Source organism: Macrobrachium rosenbergii, unplaced genomic scaffold (assembly GCF_040412425.1).
Source record: "Macrobrachium rosenbergii isolate ZJJX-2024 unplaced genomic scaffold, ASM4041242v1 13909, whole genome shotgun sequence".
Taxonomy (NCBI): Eukaryota; Metazoa; Arthropoda; class Malacostraca; order Decapoda; family Palaemonidae; genus Macrobrachium; species Macrobrachium rosenbergii.
In genome coordinates, this window is record NW_027100726.1 from 693,623 (window position 1) to 716,433 (window position 22,811).

General features: G+C 40.6%; 1 long non-coding RNA gene across 1 annotated transcript in view; it reads left to right on the forward strand.

Moving 5' to 3' along the window:
* The first annotated feature begins 10 nt into the window (after positions 1-10).
* The window catches only part of LOC136838057 (uncharacterized), a 24,886-nt gene continuing 2,085 nt past the window's right edge, over positions 11-22,811 (forward strand). The window contains exons 1-4 of the long non-coding RNA XR_010852845.1: positions 11-845; positions 9,981-10,130; positions 12,867-12,933; positions 22,513-22,540. This is a non-coding gene — a long non-coding RNA (uncharacterized lncRNA). The remainder of the gene's footprint in view (positions 846-9,980; positions 10,131-12,866; positions 12,934-22,512; positions 22,541-22,811) is intronic.

Here is a 22,811-nt window from a genome sequence, read left to right on the forward strand (position 1 = left end):
ATCTTGCTGCTCTGTAATTACCCTTCTACTGGCAGAGTGTCTGGATGTTCTGATTTTCCTTTTTTCACCTGGATGTCTCCCTTGGGTATATGCATTGTTAAGAGAACTCCTCCTCTGGTGCCATCCTCGTCTGATACCTGTTGGGATGAGCAGTTTCTGCTGCTTCAGGTGTGTTTCAGCGGTGGACTTGGTTGTGTTCTTTTGTGTTAAATCTGTGAGTTCAATTTGTTTAGCTTTCGTCAGCCCTTGGGTCTTTGTGAGCTTTGCTTCAAAATTCTTTGGTGCATCTTCTGCGTTGTTCGTTATCTGTCCATTTCCCTTATTTCCAGAATTGCTTCTGCCATCTAACTTTTTATCTATTAGTCGCAAGCTACTGTATTCTCCTAAACCTAATAGTCTATACTTGCTATTAAAAATTTTTCTTTCACTTATCTGCCCTAAACTAATTTTTCTTCTTCTACCAGTTCCTCGCTGAGTGAGCGGGTTCCGTTCTCAGCTACCACTCTGATGGTCGCGAGTTCGAAACTCCGACCGGCCAGTGAAGTACAAGAGGAATTTGTTTCTGGTGATAGAAATACAGTTACAATCATACGTCAGGCATCATCGTCAATCGGCTCAGCTCGGCAGCTGGCCAGCGGCAGATGCGCTCAGCGGGGTCGGTTAAATACGTTGCTGAACTTGCTGGCTGGTCTAGTGACTCTAGTTGTTAGTTGCACTGTGAGAGTGTTTGAGCGATTATACGTCGTGTTGCTGGCACTGTCTTAGTCTCCCTGTTCGTAGGTTGTTTCTAGAGGAAAAAGAAGAAGGCGAAGTGGTTGGATCCCCCCCCAGAGGTCACCGAGTGAGTGAGTCTCCTCTATTCTCAGTCATCATCACGTCTCATTAGAAGTCTCTCTGATAGTGTCATCATTTTTTCATTATCATATCATTCTTATTGTCGGCATCGTTACTGTTGTCGTCCTTCACTTTTGGAAGACGAGCCCTAATTGAGATCTCATTTGTTGTTTTTAAATTAGCAGCCATCCGCTGTGGGTTGGCCAGAGAGAGAGAGAGAATTTTACTTAAACGTATCATGCCTTAAAACAACGACACAGTCTCTCTCTCTCTCTCTCTCTCTCTCTCTCTCTCTCTCTCTCTTATTTGATGTCAAATAGCCTTTTAAAATAAAGCAAAAGAAATATTGCTTCTCAGTCATAACATTGAGGCTAAAATCAACAATTGAAAAGTATTACAGGGATGGGGTGTGGGCAGGCTGCAAAAGCACTTTGTACAGCCATTAAAAAAAGACAGTGTCACGGGAGAATTTTTCCCCCACCAAGACATTAAGATATATGAGATAAGAGAGAATAATAATACTACTATCTAGATGCACTGCTGTCAGTCTTCTTGCCTGGAGACAGGGGTCGGAGAATGGTACTATGTCATAGTTGACACGGTGGGTATGAAGACTACTGATGTTTACGCTGCCTGGGAATTAGGGTAGGCCTGCCCACCTGCTATTACATGATATTCCTTGGGTGTACGGGTCTTATTACTGATGAGGCCAGATGATGTCTTCCACTGGGGAGGCAATTGAAGTGCTGATTTCCATTTTTAGTGGTAAGGTACGATGGTATTGAAGAAACTCCCTGGTACTCAGTTCGTTTCTTTATTACTCATTACATCATCGTCTTATTTCTCCCAGGTCTAGTCTCCCGGACTTGGTTAATTTAATAGTCTTCAGAACTCCTGGACTAGATCAATTTACATATTCTTCAGGACTCATTAGTAGGTCCCTGGAAATATTCCTTTTATTTAATTTTTATTTCAAGAAAACAATACAAGTGAGTAGTTTAAAACAACAAAAATAACTCTCTATATTGAGAGATCTCAAAAAAAAATATATGAACTACATACTATTAGCAATTGCTTTTCCTTCACAACAGGATAAGTATAAAAATGGAGCAGCCCTGGAATCAATTAATTTACAACAAAATCTAAATCATTTGATACTCTACTCCACAGTACTAAATGTTTTGTACACAACAAAAACAAAACATTTTACAGTCCCAATCACTCTCACAACAGCAGTATAAAGATATTAGAGGAGGATGATGAATCAATTCCTAAACAAATCAATAATATTTAAAGGAATAATTTTCCCATTACAACAGCAAACAAGAATCGTTTGACATAAGGGTCAGTAAATCAAAAGTCATGTTCACAGAAAGGCCATTGCAACCATTAAAGGGACTTCAATACACTACGCTCTTACGAATACCTCCCACTCGTCATAAACATTTTGAAAAGTTCTCACAGTGACTGCAAATCACAAACAGTAAACACAAAGAACAATAATAATAATTAAGAGCCAGCAATAAAAGGTTTACTATTACAAAGTACCGTAGTCACAATAAATACAATAAGCATTAACAAAAGGGACTATTAAAAGAATTTCAAAGCTATGGTTAGCCTACAAAACGTGATCCAAAACGCCACACAACCGAGATCATGAAACCGATGACAGCCCTCGCAGACAACCCTGCACGTCCTGAGTCCCAGAGCGCATTGCTGCTACTGACTCAGAGTCCCAGACTGCGCTGGGAAACAATCGGAAAAAATGGTTCCGGTTGTCACAGCAGACAAATGCCATAAACAGGGTAGTAAAACCCTTGCTTTATATATATATATATATATATATATATATATATATATATATATATATATATATATATATATATATAGAGAGAGAGAGAGAGAGAGAGAGAGAGAGAGAGAGAGAGAGAGAGAGATATTTCTGACTTACTTAGGATCGACCCAAGGTCTTTCAATTGAAAGGCAAGGGCGCTGCCCACTAGGCCATACAAGTCATAAAAGAAGTTGGAACCTGAGCACCACTACACACAAGGAATTACCTGGGCAAGCTAACTGCTTGCATAGCAGCGTGCTTTCGCCCAACTTCCCAACACATTTGGCCTAGTGGTCAGCGCCCTTGCCTTCAAATTGGAAGACCTGTTCGATCTGAAAGTGAGTCAGAAATTTATTTCTGTTCCACACGTGACTGTGTTGATTGTTTCTAATATATATATATATATATATATATATATATATATATATATATATATATATATATATATATATATATATATATATATGTAAAAGTCCATATTTCGTAGAGCAATGCTCTGTCTCCATTGTTCCTTGAGCTTTATAAACATCATAATGAATGAGGAAAAGTCAAATAGGATCATTTTTGTAGGGGAAAATTCACATAGACATCTGGAAATGAAATTGCCGTCAAAATGACAGTCCAGTCGCTCTGGTGTTAAAGTCAGGCCATGCAGGGAAAGTCTGATGATAAGTAGTAAGTGCTGCTCTCAACTTCCCACTGCCCTGAAGAAGATTCTATTGTAGTAAGTATTTTGTGCAATAAAAGCTGTATAATATTCTTTCATATTTGACACTGGATTTCCTCCTCCTCCTCCTCCTCCTCCTCCTCCTCCTCCTCCTCCTCCTCCTCCTCATCTTGTCCTCAGTTGCTGCTGTCGTCTGTTTGGCATTTCCTCTGCAAAAAGGTTGGGTGCTTGAATTTCTGATGGGACCCTTCCATCCTTCTTTCCTTCCTTCCTTCCTGTCTGCTTCCTTGGGCCTTCCTTTCCTTCCTTCTTCGGTTTTGGTTCCTTCGTTTTCATCTTCAGCCTCCCTCTCAGTCTTGACTTATTTTTTGTTTCCTTTATTTCCTTCCTCTTTGGTGCTCTCCAGAGGTCATCACTGGCTGTACTTCTCTCGCTGTCTGCTGCAGGCTTCGTTCTCTTCTTCTTCTTCTTCTTCTTCTTCTTCTTCTTCTTCTTCTTCTTCTTCTTCTTCTTCATCTTCTTGTTATGTAATTTTCTTTTTTTCTCTTCTTTTTCTTATATTGGTTCTTTTATTTTCTTTACTTCTTTTTATATTGCTTCTTATTTAAATGATATATAGCCCACTTCAAAGTCAAATATAGTTATTAACCTTCACTTTTATTTTTCCACACACACAAATATACATATATATATATATATATATATATATATATATATATATATATATATATATAATATATATATATATATATATATATATATATATATATATATATATATAGAGAGAGAGAGAGAGAGAGAGAGAGAGAGAGAGAGAGAGAGAGAGAGAGAGAGCATTGTCTCTAATTGTTTAACTTCCCTGCGTGTTCATGCCTACGTATATGTGTGTATGTATGGTTATGTGTATGTGTTACGTGCCTGTATGTGTATGTATGCGTGTATGCATGTATCTTGTTTTCTGTATGACACCCTGGCTGTTGTATCAGGCAGTGGCGGTCTTGAGTCAGTCTGTGACAGAGCCGAGTCAGAGAGAGAGAGTGTGTGTGTGTGCATCTGATTCTTATTCTGTGCTTTTGACATGTATCTCGTCTTCTTCTTCTTCTTCTTCTTCTTCTTCTTCGTCGTCGTCGTCGTGAGAGAAGAAAAGGAGGAGGAGGAAAGAAAGGGCAAGTGGGTCTGCTCTGTTCCCCGTCATCACCTTCTTCTCGTTCTCCGTTGCATCAATCTCTCTGAGAGTGTTGTTCCCTTCCTCTCTATTTCTTCTTTATCATTATTATTATTGTCTACTTCTTCTTATCCACAGTGGGGTTCCTGAGGCGGGGGGCGCCTGTTTGAAATCGCCCCCCGGGCCCCAAAGTGAGGGGGGGATCCCTAAATGCGAAATTCAACCATTGCTGCTATGACAAGACAAGCTAAATCCAGTGGCCCCAAAATGATCAAGGGCCCCATTTATATTTGGACCCGAAAGTTTGGGGCTCACTAAAGGGCCCCAATTTCCAATTTTGTGAACGAAAATGTTATGTAAAAGAAATAGGGCTCTCCAGGGGGTCCCCCTCCCAATCGCAGAGCCCATTACAGACCTTCTCGTACGAATCGGAGTGGGTGACGTTGACTCGGGTAAGGGCAGGGCCGATCTAAGGCAATTGATTGCTGCTTATGTGGGTCCTAATTATCCTCTGAGGGCCCCACAATGGCCCCAGTTGCCCAGATAATAGCCTACACATTCAAATGATTCAACGAATCTGGCCTTCAATTATTCAATGTACACCTAGTTTTCGGAAATAAAATGTCTGAAATTTGCATTTACAAGTGCCTTTACAATGATCCTACAATTGCTCATATTCTAAACATTTTCCCGGGGAATTAAAGCGCCCCCTCCCCCAAGCCCCGAACCCCCCAGCTGGTTTGGCTCGCTTCGCTCGCCTCCCACCCCCATAAGAGGGGCCCCAAATGGGACTGTGCCCCCCGAACCCCAAAACGTCTAGGAACGCCCCTGCTTATCCATATTCTTATTCTTCTTCATACAAGAGATTTCATCTGAGAGAAGCAGAGAGAGAGAGAGAGAAAGAAGCAGCTGTATGTAATGGACGTTGCATCACTTTAGCGAGAGAGAGAGAGAGAGAGAGAGAGAGAGAGAGAGAGAGAGAGAGATAAAAATGACACTGGGAAGGAACAACCCTAAAGTTACTGTTAAATGTTGCTTTTATTTTCTGAGGAATTTCTTCATATAAAACTTTGTATTATTATTATTATCGGCACCAAAACGAAGCAGATGACGAGGGTCTTAGAGTAGCAACGGGAAGAAGAAGAAAGTCATTATCATCATCATCATCATCAGCGTCAAGTTGCCAGATGCGTAATAACGCTCAGTAGTCTCCGATGTCTCTGTTGATTAAATGGAGAATATTTACTCCATTTATTTATTTATTTATTTCTCTTGGGACTCGAACAAACACTGTAGTAGTGATCTGTCTGTCTTTTAGATAGACGATTTCTTCAAAAATTCGCGTCATCTCTCTCTCTCTCTCTCGTTAATAAGCTGAATAGAAACACTTCTAGTAGGAAACAAGTAATCTCTCTCTCTCTCTCTCTCTCGTTAATATGCTGAATCTAGTAGGAATCAAGTAATCTCTCTCTCTCTCTTTCATTTATAACTTAATAGTTTTTTTAGAATTCACGTCATGTCATGTCTCTCTCTCTCTCTCTCTCTCTCTCTCTCTCTCTCTCTCTCTCGCCTATATTCTAAATCTAATTTTTTTGTAGAAATCATTTCATCTCTCTCTCTGTCTCTCTTTCTCTCTCTCTTCCGTCTAGATTCTAAATCTATTCTTTTTGTAAAAATTATTTCATCTCTCTCTCTCTCTCTCCCTTACGTCTATGTTATAAATCTATTTTTAGAAATGATTTCATCTCTCTCTCTCTCTCTCTCTCTCTCTCTCTCTCTCTCTCTCTCTCTCTCTCTCTCTCTCTCGTCTATATTCTAAATGTAATTTTTTGTAGAAATTATTTCATCTCTCTCTCTCTCTCTCTCTCTCTCTCTCTCTCTCTCTCTCTCTCTCTCTCTCTCTCTCTCTCTCCCTTACGTCTATGTTATAAATCTAATATTTTTAGAAATGATTTCATATCTCTCTTTCTCTCTCTTTATGTATGTATATATGTATATATGTATATATATATATATATATATATATATATATATATATATATATATATATATATATATGTGTGTGTGTGTGTGTGTGTGTGTGTGTGTGTATATATATATATATATTGTAAAGGTCAAAGAGACAGAACTGGGTACTGAGTAATTTATTCACCTGTGGGCAGGTATACATATAGCAGCGTGCAGAAGGAAAGGAGTGCCCGACCTTCGATTGCCGTGACCCGTACGCTGAGCGAGAGCAATTTGTGTTTGTTAACAGCCAAACAAATAGCAATAATAAGAGACATAATGTGCGTACAGTGATAAAACATATACTGCCTAAAAAAGACCTAAATTCTACATACAAATATATATATATATATATATATATATATATATATATATATATATATATATATATATATATATATATATATATATATGAGATTCTCGCTGTGTTAACAGATGCGATACATGATCGTGATTGTTGGGAAAGGAAGAGACGTCTGACGTCTTTACAATATACGAGTATATACCTGTATCTCTCTCTCTCTCTCTCTCTCTCTCTCTCTCTCTCTCTCTCTCTCTCTCTCTCTATTCTATATTCTAAACATGATTTTTTGTAGAAATAATTCCCACATCTCTCTTCTAGAGTACGACAAGAACACATAGATAACTACTGGGAAGCCTTTCTAGAGGATATCTCTCTCTAGAGTACACAAAACACATAGATAACTACTGGGAAGCCTTTCTAGAGGATATCTCTCTAGAGTACGACAAAACATATAGATAACTACTGGGAAGCCTTTCTAGAAGAGTACACAGAAAAAACGCCCCAGATGTATACCATTAAAGCAAATAGAGACAAATGGCAACCCTCAGCCTAAGTGGTTCAGCAGAGAAATTAAAACTAAAATAAGAGAAAGAGACAGATTGCACAAATCCATGAATCCACACCCAACACCAGAAGAAGCAAGCAGGCATAAAGGACTCTGTAGAATGGTGGACAAATTAGTAAGAAATGCAAAGATTATGAGGATAAGAGAGTTGCATCAGTTTTTAAGGAAAACCCAAAAGAATCCTTTGCGCATGTTAATAGTACGAAGCCAATAAAAAATAGTACAGGTCCCTTAAGAGACAGTAGAGGAAACCTAGTGAACTCAGACTTGGAGAAAGCAGAGTTACTGAATAAGTTTTTTACTAGTGTTTTCACAACTGAAGACTCTACCTCAATCCCTGAACCAGCTATTAAATATGAAGGGGCAGAACCGCTTGGCAAATTAATATTTACAAAGGAGGACTTAAAAACAAAATAGAAAAACTAAACAAGTTCAAACATCCTGGCCAATGGGATTCATCCAAGAGAAATTAAAGAGTTAAAAGAGATGGTTCTCACCTATATAGACCCTACAGGAAAACTGCCTAACAGCAAAAGGCACCCAAAGGATGGAAACTAGGTAATGTGCCCCCAGTTTACAGAAAAGGACCAGGAGAAGAGCCAGGAATTATAGACCAATCTGCCTAAAGTCAGTCCCTTGTAAGATTTCTGAGTCCATAATTGCAGATCAAATTGTGGATCACATTGATAGAAACAATCTATTGTTAAACAGCCAACACGGCTTCAGACAAAACAGATCCTGCCTATCAAACCTCTTGGAGTTTTTTTTATAACATGCTTGGTATTTACGACAGCAGTAGAGCAATAGATATACTCTACTTAGATTTCCAAAAGGCCTTTGACAAAGTTCCTCACAAGAAACTAATGACAAAAGTTAGAGCTTTAGGAATTGCAGGAGAAATAGCAGACTGGATCGAAGACTGGCTAACAAACAGGAAACAGAGAGTCTTAATAAAAAGTGAAGAATCAGAATGGGCAGATGTGACAAGCGGAGTTCCTCAAGGTTCTGTCCTTGGCCTGCTCTTGTTTTTGATTTACATTAATGACATTGATGTAGGCTTAACTAGTAGGATAGCCAAATTTGCATATGACACCAAACTAGGTGTAAATACAGCAGACCCAGATACAGTGGAAAGTTGAAGAAATGATCTAAGGAAAATAGGAGAGTGGTCAAAAGATGGCAAACGCCTTTAACTTGTATAAGTGTAAAGTGTTACAAATAGGAACAAACAACCCTCATGCCAACTATATGCTGCTTGGGAATGACATGAATAGTGTAGAACAAGAAGAGGACCTTGGAGTCAATATTACCAAGGACTTTAAATCCATAAAACAGTGCATAGAAGCTGAAAAGAAGGCACAGAAACTAGCGGGATACATAAAGAGGCAGCTCAAATACAGAAACAAGGAAATGATGCTGCAGCTCTACACATCCATAGTTAGACCTCACCTTGAATTTGCAGTACAGTTTTGGTCACCAACACAAAGAAAGGACATAAACAGACTAGAAGGAGTACAGGCAAGAGCCCGGTACCCTCACTGACTGTCCAGGCCCCGATACCTTTACTGACTGAAGCAGTCAGAAACGGGCCGTCGGTCGTCACCTCACTAGAAACAGAGGTGAAACGACCTTCACTGGGAAACAACTGGAAAACAATGGTTCCTGTTGTCCCAACATACAAATTCCATAAACTGGGTGGTAAAAACACTTACAATATATATATATATATATATATATATATATATATATATATATATATATATATATGTATATATATATATATATATATATATATATATATATATATATATATATATATATATATATATATATATATATATAAGTATATATATTCATATAGGAAGGAAAGTCTTGAAAACTTACAGATCTTACAGATCTCTTCCCACAGGTGGCACATGTCTAGAATTTTCGTTTATTATTCTTTGCATTTTTCAATCAATTATGGTTATTATAAGAAATTTGGGAGATTTGTATTGTATGGGCATACACAGGTTGTTTGTATGATCGGCACGTGTATAGTCACATTGGGGTTACGGGGGGGAGGTGGTGTATTGGGTGCATTACCTGTGTATACTGGGTGTCTGTCTCAGAACCTATTGTCTGCATACTTTGGGCCAAGTGTGCTCTGTAGTGAGTCACAGGATGTGTGTGTGTTCTGTATATCTGGACATGTCATAACACACAACATAACTCCCCGTAGAGACTAGTGATTGCAATGATTGTTCGGTCGGTCGTTTAAGGTGTAAAAGGCCATGTATCGTAGAGAAATCATCTGTTTCCAATTTTCTTTGAGCTCAACTTACACCACAATGAATTAGGAAAAGTCAAACAGAATCATTTTAGTAAGGGAAAATCACATAGACATCTGGAAATGAAATTGATAGCTCTGTCATCCTGGTGTTAATGTCAGGTCATGCAGGTAAATCTGATGAAAAGCACGAGGTGTTGCTTTTAGCTACCTGCTGCCCTGGGGAAGATTTTAATGAGTATTTTATGCAATAAAGGTTGTATCATTTCCTTGCATATTTTGATATAAATGATTAATAATTATAAATAAATTTTATACATATATCTATATCTCAGGGAGGAAGAAACCCAGCCCACAAGAAAAGGTGTGGAAGGACAGCAGCCTGGAGAAAGAGATCAACTCCACAGGTCTGGAACAGGAGTGATCACAGGAGGCTCTTTCATACTTAAGCAGGGGCCAAGATTTTTGAATGACCTATATATACAGTAGGTTTGATATGAACCTTTTGTTTTACTGCGTCTGTTTTGTTATGGGGAGAAGACTTTGAAGCCCCCAGTTCCTTCAAAGATTAAAAGCTCAAAGGAGCTGAATAACCCTGACAGCTTCCAGTGTTACTCACCTTGTTGAAGGAGGTTATTCTTTGAGCCCATTCAATCATATAGTCATAGTATTTGGTTTTCTATTACTTGTGAGTGTCACTGGTTCATGCTCAAATGACCTTTGGGTAGGAGGGAGTGTGGTGTCTAGTTTTCCTTTATGTCATGTCCTTGACATTCGTCCTGTTGCACTTATTCTAAGTCTGTCTGAGCCTAATTTGTTTGTGTACTGTAGGGGGGTTCTTTGCTTTCTTTGTTTTGGGTTATGTTTGTCATGGTTTCTAATAAATACATCTGCATATGTGAATATTTGGACTCGCTTGCTGTTCAGGGATGACCTCTTTTTCTATAAGGACATTGAAATGGGGGCGAGAATGAGTCCTCCCTGCATAGTTGCGTCCCATGATGGGTGGATAGGATTTGAAATATGTCCTTGAAATACAACTCTTGGTATCTGTTTGGTGTGCAATGGCATGTCTTTGCTTGATGGCCACTCTTGTTCCTCTTGGACGAAGGAGAAAGGATTGCTGTGCACGTTTCCTTTACTGTTGATTTTCAGGGTCAGGTGACACTACTAATAAGCTGCTTCTGTTCAACTGTGCTCAGAACTGAAGATATGCAATTGGATGTATGTATTTTCAGGAGGCTGGGATGCAGGCCTCCAGTAGACAGACTGTTCATTTTGTCTTCTCATCTGAAGCAGATGAACATGGGCATTTAGTAGACATGATGGGATTCAGAAGCTATTAAAAAACTTTCAGTGATATTGTTTGTTTATACCTGCTGCTGTTTACTTTGAATTGTGTGTTTTTAGAGCATTCTTGCTTGGGGATAGAGTCGTCCAGTGCATGAGTTATTGTTTTTCCTGTAAAAATGCCCTTGTAGGAACATGCCCTATAGTTTTGGCTGTGAGGTTTCCTTTTGAAAGGCCTATTTAGAATTTGTACTTTCAGTTTCCCTGAGCATTTTTATCACTTATCATAACTACTTTTCACTGTAATGTCAATTGCTTGCATCACATTTACCAATATTTCATTGTTGCTTCATGAGAAAACAACTGTTCCCTGTATTACTATGTCCATATTCCGTCAGAAAATTCAGTAAAAATCGTGTAAATGGCGGTAGTTTATTCGAAGTGTGTGGAAAGAGGACAGGCAAAGCTGCACCCACTATGACCTTGGTCACTTTCAGCTGAGCCTGTAAGTGACAGTGTGGCATCACAAACCTTCAGGGAAAGGGTTCTGCCCCAGGCCTCCAGTGATGCACCTTTCTGAATGATAGCAATGACTTTGCCTTAGTGATTAGCATACAAGCTGTTTGTTTTAACTCTCGCGTTAGTGTTTGTTTTTGATATTGTGATTTGAAGTCTGTGTGTGTTAGTGCTAACATCATGCCATCTACTGCTCAGTTATGATTCATGGAATACACTTGTTTAGTCTTAGAGCTAACATTCAACTCTAATCCTTATCAATGACAATTTCTTATGAACGCACAAGCTTAGATATTATAATATTTCTTATTCTGGCTTTTAACTGAAACTGGAATTTCTATATCTACAATGCCTTCTAATGTGGGGCTCTCCATTATATGTTTTAGCGCAACTAGAACTCATGCTGTGTTAGGGATAGTGTAGGTCTGAAAATACCTGACTTTGGTGGTTGGTATACATTTCTCCCCTTCTGTTTGTGAGGGTCGAGTTCCCAAACCTCCTGTGAACACTGAAGCCTTTTTCTGCAAATGCACAAGCAGCTTATCAAACTTAATGTTAAGTCCTATTAGCTAGGCTATAAGTGCAGTCATTACCTCTGCATAAACGCCAATAATGTTCATGAAGGACCAGAAGGTTTTTGGTGTCATGAAAATATCTTTTAAAGGACCCCCAAAACAAGGAATAGTTTGCCTGGTGCAGTTTTCGAATCTCCTGATCTTCAGTGTTTAAGCGGTGATCCGATTCATTCCTGCTTTCTGCTGTCGTCCTCTGAATTCAGGTGTATCAGTTTTATTTCCAGTTTCCTCATACCTAATTATTTATCCCCTTTTCTTATAACTCTCTCTCTCTCTCTCTCTCTCTCTCTCTCTCTCTCTCTCTCTCTCTCTCTCTCTCTCTCTCTCTCTGCAGGCTGGCTTGCCGTTGGAGCCCTCTTGGGTTTATAGTCTGTTGGCTTTGTCCAAAGAGGTTTTCAGATGAAGATTTAAATAAAGAAAAGTAAACTACTTAGGGTAGCTTTCTCCCACTGAAAGGAAGTAACACTTTTACTTTATATCTAGCTATTAATGCGTAGTCCATTAATATTACTAGACTAGGTAAAGCAGTAATTCCTCTCGGATTTCAGTTTCACATCTAAAGACTGTTGTGCTGAATAATATGTTTGTTGCTGTGAAATATACAAATTTTTGCATATAAAACATTCCTGTGTGAAAGACTCAGGCTTTCACATGTAGAAAACTGCAGTTTGCATTTGTTGCTATGAAACACTGACCTAAAAATGGCGATTGTATAACAAACATTCATCCTGGTGCTGATTTATAAACAAAAGCTATCCATTAGAATGAAATACTCTCTGTGTAGATGAAATAAAAATGACTGGTTTCTGGAGGTTATTAACAACTAAATTCTTTTTACAGATTGCTGCAGATTTCTTCTGTGACCCAACTCAACGCAGCGACTTCTTCCTCCAGAAAATATTGTTAGGTAAATTTTGTATTAGTTCATGATAGCAATTAACCTGACTAACACTGTAATGTTAATGAAAACTGAACTATTGTCAATTATTTGCTCACTACACCTCTGCATTTTTCCAAAACTTTCACTGAACCCCATAACCTGATCATGCATGAAACATCCACCCATTGACTAAGCAATGGCAAGAGTCCCATCTGAAGTCTTTTAGCATACCACTGCAACGTCCTCGTTTACCGCCTGTTTTCATACTCTCTCAAATGCAATCTCTGTTCCTCCATCCCATTTCAAAACTGTCCTGTTTTTTACGAACAGTTAACGGCTTCTGTTCATAAACTTGTTCCTAAAGCAGCCACTCACGAACTTGCTTCCCAATTCCATCATATCCTCTCAGCTTTGCAAACAGTCGCACCTTCTTTACGAGCTTCATCAGCCTTTCTCTCTCCAGACTCATTCACCTTATTCCATAAAAATGACCTTCCTTACTGTTGGGCACATACTGGTGGACTCTTTGTCGAGGAGAGAAGGCGACGCCATACTTCAGGTGCCTTAGAAGAAATTTCCTTGCTGAACTTAACTAGTCATCTCATGATAGTCTCTTACCTTTCATCATCATCATCATCATCATCATCGCCACTCACAACAGTATTCATCACTCCCAACCTATCTCTGCCTCTTCTGTACATTTGTATTCGTGTGCAGACAGGTTCCTCCATTACTGCATCAAACACTTGCGCTTATCCTCATCATCGCTTCTCATACCCAGACTACTCTGCCATCCCTCCTTCCTCCTCACACTCACCACAATACTGTTATTATCTCTGTGTAATATCACATCTATAGCATATACTTGCTTTGTTCCTAACCTACAACTACCCTCTAGTGTGCTCACCCAGCCTCACTTCAATCATTTGTTGCATCGGCTGCACTGTCCTCCTCCTTCTTCTTCTTCTTCTTCTTCTTCTTCTTCTTCTTCTTCTTCAAGCTATACTGTACTCTTATAACACATGGTACTTGTCGTTCACCCCATCTGTCGTCCAGGAATCGTCCCTTCCATTCTTATTCCAGCATTCACAACTGATTCTTCCAAGCTTCCAACAGCAGGCACAGGCGACGACTTTCCAATCCTTCTCACAAATCCATGACATGCGTTCTGTCCATTCACTTCATGTTAACCTTTCAAAGGTGTTTCTGTACATGCCATTCACACCACACCCAGTGTCAGTCAAAGTTTGTCTGTTTTTGTGGTGTGCTGCTTGGGCTGTTATTTATTTTACTGCTCATGTAAAGTTTATTATACTGCTTGATTTTGTATTTAAATCATTTATTTTACTGCTGATGTGTTTATTATTATGCTGCCTGCTTTTGTCTTATGCTGCTAGTGTATTATATTGCCTGTGATTTGTTTATTGACGTATTTAAGATTTAACTACGTGAGTTTTATATGTTGCTGCCTCTGTCATTTGTAATGGTTACATAATTGGTCATTTTAAGTTTTCTCTCCTGGACCTGACTCACTTGTATATAATGTAAATTACTATGTGTAATAAATTAATCTTAAGGCTGTACTTTGTGGTTTTGTTCTGCTCCTACCTCCTTCGTTTGTCGCTACTGCTGCCAGTCACTCCAGTCCCATTCTTTTTTGAATTTTAGAACTTGCTGAACCAAAGTCAGATTCATTACATAGGACTCACCCTTTTGCACTCTCTTCATACTCCTGTTTGTGTGACCTACATTAACTACATTCATTCCTCATGTTCTTCCTTGTCCTATTTGTCCCGTTCTTCTGGGTGTTGCCTAAGTCCTGGCCTACCACAAGCTGTATACTGGCTTCTAAGAACTGCACATTCTAGAAAAGTAATTTTGCCACAACAACACATGGTTACACACACACACACACACACACCATTTTCTGCTCTCCAAATACTTTTTGCTATGTACTCTAATCCACTGTGTCACTTCAAACAGTTCCATACAATCTGTCATACTACATCCTACCTCACCACAGCCAAAACAGGAACCCTACAACCATCTACATTATTCATTCCTTATATGTGCTACTAAATTGAACCTGCTGGCCTGGCTTACACTCCTTCTTATATCCCTCCTGAGAATTGCACTATGATCTTTCTTCACTCTAACATTCCTGGCATATACTCTCCTTTTGTCTCACTGATTGCCATAATTTGCATCCAAAAACTTTGTCAAAATATTTACCAGGGTACTTAACCGGCATCTCTACCAGGGTACTTAATTGGGCATCTCTGTTTGACTTGTATTCAAGGATACTTCAATCACGTGTTTTCTCTCTTTCCTACATACACACTGCTGCTGTCATTCCTATCCAGTGTGAGGCCTCAAGAAAAGTCAGGAGTGAAAGACTGATTCTTTATTATTCTCGACAGGTGTTTATAAGACAAAAAGCGGATGGAAAGGTAGCGGGTGACCCGAGACCTCCTGTGGCGTCCATACAGGATTTGTGCTTTCTAGCAAGCATAAAAATACGTACAACATTTGTTACATGACATATAAAAGGTAGATATGCATATCAGCGTAAAGGCTGTACAATGATGCATAAGATGAGGTACACAAAGAATCTGAAATAAAGACAGATAAAATACATGACGTGATTAATGTACATCTGAAAAGGTGAAACACAAGGAAAGAGAGGTGCAATTTGTTGCCCTTACAAATACTTCCCACAAGACAATAATTAGAGGAGCAATTATTGGATGATGCAACATTAATCATGGGCTTGAGGCAGCCGTGGGGCCCCTTTTTCTGGAGAACTGTGGGCGTGGGGTGGAACTGACACCTGGGGACGTTTGGATGCGTTTTCTGGGCCATCCTGGGCCCCACTTTGGTGGGGAAGTGGGTGTGCCTTCAGGCAGGTATTGCTCTCCTCTGGGGTGCCTGCCTAATTCTTCTAAGCATCACTTTGCTGTCTAGCGGGAATCAGCGGGTTTCAGTCTGTCGATGGTGATTCAGTCCTCCCACCCGTGGATGTCGAGGAGGAGTGCTTTGCTGGCCCGCCTGATGACTCTGGTGGGGCCCCCTGTCCAGGGCCTGGTTTTTGGTGGCAAGCATCCACCCTGATGAAGACATAGGTGCAGGAGTGTAAGGCAGGTGGGCTGTAGGTGACGGTTCTGTTGGTGAAGGTCTTGTGGCAGGAGCAAACCCTTGTGTGAGTTCCCCTCAACCTTGGGAGGTGTGTCGGCGCTTCAGCCGATGGCGGGAAGAACTCTCCATTATGGCCAGTGTTTCCCGTAGACTTTCTCAGCAGGGGAAACGTCACTATTTGCTTTTCGATGCATGTGGGGACCCAGCAGGTCCCAGGCCAGCTGTTCCTTCCACTTCTCGTCGGTGCAGCGTGCCATGAGAGCTGCTTTAAGAGAGTGGTGCACCCTCTTGACCATGCTGTTCGCTGCGGGGTTATATGCCATTGTGCTGTGTAGAGTTGTACCCATCAGGCATGCCAAGGAGACCCAAAGCTCTAACAGGAAGGCAGGTCCCTGTGTCTGTAGTGATGCTGTCTGGCATTCCAAAGCAGCTTATTCAACTGGAAGGAGGGCCTCATGATCCAAACTATGTGCATGATGCTGTTGATGCTTCATGCATGGGGTTGCTTAAATAATACAGTGGGTGGAGCGGTCTATGATCGTCATGAGGTATCTGGCTCCCCGACTGTGGAAGGGGCCCGATGATGTGGATGTGGATGTGGCGAGAATCCCGACAAGGCTAAGGAAAATCGCCGATCCGGGATCCAGTGTTCTGGGATGTTTTGCTCGTCTGGCACAGGATGCAGCTCCTTGCCCACTGGCGGACGTCCTTGTTGATGCCGTGCCAGATGAACTTGTCAGTCATGAGGCGTGCCGTTGTGCACCCTGATGGATGGGAGAGGCCGTGGACGATGTCGAACACTTGTTTCCTCCTTGATGCGGGCACCAGGGGCGTGGGCGGCCTGTGCTGGTGTTGCAGAGGAGAGTTGTGTCTGAGTTTGCTAAGGGCATGTCTTCCCGTTTGAGAGCCATCACTGCTGTCCTGTAGTCCACCGTCTCCGGATCCGAGGTCTTTGTAGTCAATGCCGAGGTGAAGGGAATTGATCTCTATTCTTGACAGAGCATCAGCCACTGGGCTTTTCTTGCCAGGGATGTAGTTGATGGTGCAAAGAGAACTCGAGATGGCGGTCAGGTGCCGCTGTTGCTTTGCAGACCAGGTGTCGCCCTGTTTTGCAAATGCATGAACCAAGGGTTTATGGTCTGTTAGATTGAATTCGGTTCCCTCCAGCAGGTACTTGAAGTGCCTCACAGCCTGGTAGATAGCCAGCAGCTCTCTGTCGAAGGCACTGTAGCGGGTCTCGGCTGGCGAAAACTTGCGGCTGAAGAAGGCCAAGGGCTGGGGCGTGCTGTTCACCAATTGCTCAATTAATGCACCGCAGGCTATGTTGCTGGCGTCCGTTGTCAACCTGAGGGCAGTGGCAGGGTTGTGGTGAGTTAAGGTGGTGTCTCTAGAGAGGGCCCTTTTTGTCTGGATGAATGCCTGCTGCTGCGGAGCTTTCCATGTTAGTGTTTTCGGTTTCCCCTTCAGGATTGACGTCAGGGGGTACATGATGTGGGTGACGTTTGGGATGAAGAGCCAGTAGTAATTTATCATCCCAAGGAACGCTTGAAGGGTCTTGATGGTTTGGGGTTCCTGGAAATTTTCTATAGCTTTTACTTTAGAGGCCGTGGGGCACTCCTGCTGGGGAAATCTCGTGGCCCAGAAAGTCTACTTTTCTTTCCTGAAGATGCACTTGTCAAACCTGACAACTAATCTGTTGTCCTGCAGGTGTTTCACGATGGTGCGGACGTGGTGAAGGTGTTCCTCTGGGGACCTGGAAAAAATGAGGATGTCGTCGACGCAGCAGATGCAGAAGGGTAGATCTCCCAAGATGGTATCCATCAGGTGCTGGAAGGTGGTGCCTGGGTTCCTGAGGCCGAAAGTGGAATAGGAAAATGTGTAGCTCCTGAAGGGCGTGATGATGGTGGTCTTTGGGACGTCACTGGGATGTACAGGGACTTGGAAGTACGACTTCAGTAGATCCATCTTGGAGAAACCGAGTGTCGTAACAGCCGAAACTATAAAACTTGTGGAGCAAGGCATCATTCCCATATTTGTTCAAGTAATCAGAAATATGGCCAAAGTGTTAACGTAACTTCCAACAGAGATGCGGTTGGTAAAACTAACCTTGTCTCTAAGGCTACCACTCATAAGCAGAGCCCAAAGAAAAGGTCTAACGTATGTAATTCTAGCAATCGATCAGACGAAAAACCAACAGTCAAAGCTACTAGAATGAATTCTGACAGTAACGTAGAATTACCTCCCACATTGTTACCGACTGCGTTGGGCATAATACATAGCAGTAATGGTCAAGAGAAAGTAACCCAAGTGTTTTTGATACAGAAAGCCAAAGGAGCTTCATAAGCAGTCATTTGGCCACTGAATTGAAACTTCCAGTCCTCAAAAGCTATCCTTCAACATAGCACCTTTTGGGACTGATGTGATGGAGGAGAGTTTGATTTAGTAGCATGTAGGCTAAAGATAGGCCAACGAATCCTGAGGCTAAGGTTACTAGTTCATGACAGAGTGAACGTGCCCATTCATAACATCGGGCTAATGAATGTTCGAGGACATCTAGGAAGTAAGGGTTGTGTACTGGTTGACCAGGAGGTAAATAGTGATACTTTAGAGAATGTAGAGATCCTGACAGGAGCAGACTACTTCAACCATTTCGTATATGATCTGGAAAAATGTGACAGTATTAGTTTATTTGTAACACCTAATGGGGTATCGCCCTATGGGAGACTTCCAGGATGGGCTAGACAAGGCTTCAAACGTCCACCGTCAGAACGCTGTGCGTGTCGGTACATGAGAACGAATGTGATGTGGATGAGTGGTGGAGGTTAGATACATTGGGCATTTAGTCAAATGAGCAATTCACTGTCTTGCACTTGGAAGCGATGTGTCGTGTCATGAGCAGTATAAAACAAACCTCACGCGGCTATATGGTCAGTCTGCCGTTCCGTGATTGGGAGAGGCTGACTACCAATTTTAAGCTTGCCATTGCTCAATTGAAATAGCTAAGAGAATGATTCAATAGAGATCTTGTATACCATCAGCAGTATTCAGATGTAATTCAGACATATACACATAATGGGTTTACTAGCAAAGTAACGAGTCCTGTAATTGAAGGCTATTATGTGCCACACTTTGGGGTAACTAAAGAAAGTACAACCACACCACTACGAGTAGTGTTTAATGTTTCTTCAAAAGTTCTAAGTATGCCTTAGTTTAACCAGACCACTGAGCTGATTAACAGCTCTCCTAGGGTTGGCCCGAAGGATTAGACTTATTTTACTTGGCTAAGAACCAATTGGTTACCTATAGCAACGGGACCTACAGCTTATTGTGGAATCCGAACCACATTATACCGAGAAATTAATTTCTATCACCAGAAATAAATTCCTCTAATTCTTCATTGGCCGGCTGGAGAATCAACGCGGGTCCAGCACAGTGCTAGCGAGAACGATATCGACCACCGTCCAATGAGGAACTATAATGCTACTTCAAAGCAGAAGGGGAGAAATCACTTAATGAGTACTTGTATCCTGGTCCTACTTTGGTAGAAGTGTTGTATGATTTGCTGCTAAGATTCAGAAGTAAGCCTTATGCAGTCACAGCAGATATTTCCAAAGCCTTTCATCATGTCTTGCTAGATCCTGAGGATGCTAAATACTCCCGTTTCTTGTAGCCATAGTTTTGCTATGTTTGAATTTAATGTAGTAGTGTTTGGAGTAACCTCGAGCCCCTACCTCTTACAGCAAGTCTTACAAACTCATCCTCTGGGGAGGGAGGGTAGAGACAATCTCTTAAAGAATTTCTAAGTAGATAACTTTGTTAAAACATATGATGATGAAGTTAGCTGAAGGGAAGACTCAGCCAAAGTTAAAGCAGTTTTAGAACGCCCTCATATGCCACTCAGGTCCGGGCTAGCAATAGCAAGCAGTTTGATAGGGAAACTCATGTGGACGAGCCATTGGAAGTTCCAATTCTTGGAATGATTTGGGATCGTGAATCTGACACTTTGTCACTCAAACCATTTAAAGGGAAGGGAGTGAATAACTGTAATCGGGTACCTACCAAACGTAAAGTCTATCTTTAGTTGTCTCCCATTTTGATCCATTAGGTCTTGTAGCACCTGTATTCTGAAGAGTAGAATCTTTTACAGCTTTTATGGGAAGAAAATGTAGGTTGGGATGATGTACTGACTACTGAAAAGGCAAATGAAGCGAGAGATCCTCTCAGATTTTCTTGAGATAGATAGACAAATTCAAAGGGCGAATAATTTTGATGAATCAGAATTGCATGTTTGTTGTGATGCCGCCATAAAAGCATATGGAGCTGTACCTTATGTTAGGAATGTCACTGAGGAAACATTCCTGTTAACTGCAAAACTGAGGATCACCCCTCGTAAAAAGCATACATTAACAATCCCTCAATTAGAACTTATGGCTTTACTTGTTGGGGTCAGATTAGCTAAGTACCTTAATCAAATTTCCAACTTCAGTAAAGCAATCATATGGGGAGACAGCAAAATTGTCATTGCGTGGGTGGGAAGTAAAGTAGAGAATAAGCATACCTTTTTTGCAAATAGGGCGTGGGAGGTTTCCTTTACATGGCAGGAATGTGGATTCGAGTTGAGATATGTCACGACCAAGGAAAATCCAGCAGATGTGTTGTCCCGTCGGGCAGACGTCAACTCTCTCCATGATGAATCGCTGTGGGCGAGAGGCCCTACCATTTTGCATAATCCAGGACCCCTATTACCAGAAACCAAGGAACAACCAGACGATGCATCGTCGTCAACCATAATGTCCACAATAAGAGAATTGCAAGAAGAACTACAGCTACTGTAGCATCTCCTGCACCGTTACTTCACTTTTGGGAGAGTACCTCCAACCATAGCTCCTTTTGTTAAATCATGAAACATGTTTGTAAATTCCTTTTGTTAAATCATGTTACAAGTTTGTAAATTCCTTTTGTTAAATCATGAAACATGTTTGTAAACTCCTTTTGTTACATCATGAAACATGTTTGTAAATTCCTTTTGTTAAATCATGAAACATGTTTGTAAATTCCTTTTGTTAAATCATGAAACATGTTTGTAAATTCCTTTTGTTAAATCATGAAACATGTTTGTAAATTCCTTTTGTTAAATCATGAAACATGTTTGTAAATTCCTTTTGTTAAATCATGAAACATGTTTGTAAATTCCTTTTGTTAAATCACGAAACATGCTTGTAAATTGCTGTTAGTTCTGCCCTTAAAATATTGTGAGTTTCCTTTGGCCACGAGGCCAACGTATTAGCACGGCTGTTGCTGGGTTGTGTTAGTTTCGTTAATGTTAGATGTAAAGTAAATGTGCACAGCCAGGGCATTAGTAGAGTTTAATCTTTGTAATAAAATTGTAAAAATCGAGCTAGTTTGTATGATCCAACACCTGAATCTGAGGTTTGTAGTCGTGTCTTTAGAACTGCACATCCCAAGCCTATAGGTCACATCCAGGCTAAGAATCAGAAAAATTCATACACTCCACTCAGTGTCTGTCTGTCTGTCTGTCTGTCTGTCTGTCTGTCTGTCTGTCTGTCTGTCTGTCTGTCTGTCTGTCTGTCTGTCTGTGTCCTCCTTCCTTCCTTTTGTTTCCACTCTTTCTAAGTAAGATTCTCCATCTCCTCTTCTCATCGATATGTATTATTTGTCATTAAAGTTAGTTTTTGTTCCTGATTTCCATTAAAAAATCTCTCTCTCTCTCTCTCTCTCTCTCTCTCTCTCTCTCTCTCTCTCTCTCTCTCTCTCTCTCTCTCTCTCTCGATGTGTCTTCCATTTGTTTCTGCAATTCCTCAGTAAAATCTTCCCCCTTCTCTTCTCCTCCTCCTTCGAGACAGGGACTGGATCAGGGAATGGTGCAGTCGGTGGGGTATGAGGCTGAACTCCAGTAAAACGAAACCACAACTGATTGGCAGGTCTCGTACAGATTTCCCACCCCATCCTCCCTGCAGGTGGGTGGAACTTTGCTGAATGAGTCTGAATCTTTAACTATTCTAGGTGTAACTTTTTGACTCGCATCTAATCCTTGAACAACATCTAATGAAAGTTTCAGCAAATGCAACACGAAAGTTACTTCTTACTTCTTCCTGAACACCACCATATTTTTTGGAAGCTTGAATTTCAAGTCAATGGCCCCTTTGGTAGGCTTGTTCCATATGAATAGGTTTCGTCTTCTGAATAATAATAATAATAATAATAATAATAATAATAATAATAATAATAATAATAATAATAATATGTATTATTTGTCCTAATACTTTTGGCTTTCTCCTTGTTTTTCAATAAATTTTCTCTCTCTCTCTCTCTCTCTCTTTCTCACACACACCTTTATTTACAAACGTACAAGGGCATGTGTTGTTTTATTAACCTGCTCACACAAGGACTAGTCTGCACAAAGGTCTGTGTCTCGTCCCTTTTCAACTTGGCTCTTTCTTTCTCTTTCAGGGGAAGAGAAAGGCTGGCTGGACACAAGGTAAGATGACGCACTGTTCTTGCTTTCCCACTTTTTATCATTTTTTACCTAAAATGTAAATATTTTAGGTAATTTACTTGTAAACAAGTAAATATTTATAATTAGAAAATGTGGGGGCTAATTTTTTGGTAGATTTTCTTAAAATTTAAGCAACTTTCCAATATATTAGGCTAATTTTTTTTATCCGTTTGCAAAATATTATTGGTAAAAATGAACATATTTTATGAAGAATTCACATCATCTCTCTCTCTCTCTCTCTCTCTCTCTCTCT